Here is a 982-nt window from a genome sequence, read left to right as displayed (position 1 = left end):
CAAGAGAATTTATACTCAATTATATAAGAGAAAATTATTTTTGATTAATTTTTAGTTGGAAATTATTGCGCAGACCTTGTGTGTTGTAGCTAATCAATTCAAAATCCAAAGGTAGGTATTTATTTAAAAAAAAATTATTTTGAAAAACTTTTTTTCAGAAATATTTATTTTTATTATTTATGCAAATAAAAAAAATATTTTGAAAAACTTTTTTTCAGAAATATTTATTTTTATTAAATGCAAATATTTTCTCAGAATTTTTTACATTAGATTTATGTAAACAAAAAGTTTATATTTAAATACTAAAAAAAAGTTGTCTTCACAAAAAGTTTTTTTTTTAGAAAAACTTGTTTTTAAATTTTTTGTTAAGCGAATTTATGTATACTCAATTAAATAAGAGGAAATAACGCTTAATTATTTTTTATCAAAATATGGTGAATTCCAAAACGTCAAAATACAAAGCATCAGTCTCTTTTATTTCTAAACCACACTAGAAGAAAAAGTCTAACTTGCGCAACTTAGCTGAAAACTTGCATCTACCCGTGGTTGCGCACATTTGACGTTACAATATACTGAGGTTTAGAAATAAAAGAGACTGATGCTTTGTATGTTGACGTTTTGGAATGCACCCAAACTATTCCCAGATGTTGCGCGTTATCGGCGAGCAGTAAAAAAAATTAAAAAATTACCAAAAAATTTGTTTTAAAAACTTTTTGTTTAAAAATATTTGTATTTTTAATTAACCGCAAATAATTCCTTTGATTTGTCTAAGTAAATAAAGGTTTTTGTTTAAAATAATTAAAAAATATTTTTTGTAAAAAAATGAAATGAAAAAAATAGCAATTTCTAAACTTGTGTTAATTTTTAAATGTTTAAATTTTCCTAAACGAATCAAATTTGGTTTTATTTAAAAAAATTCCCTTGAGCACTTCTTTTCATATGTATATGTATACAATATGGATGTTAAAACTAAAACTTTCAA

Source organism: Rhagoletis pomonella, unplaced genomic scaffold (assembly GCF_013731165.1).
Source record: "Rhagoletis pomonella isolate Grant_MI unplaced genomic scaffold, Rhpom_1.0 Rhpom_scaffold_00013, whole genome shotgun sequence".
NCBI classification, from domain to species: Eukaryota; Metazoa; Arthropoda; class Insecta; order Diptera; family Tephritidae; genus Rhagoletis; species Rhagoletis pomonella.
The sequence above is the reverse complement of the archived record's forward strand: the minus strand, read 5'-3'. Positions refer to the sequence as shown.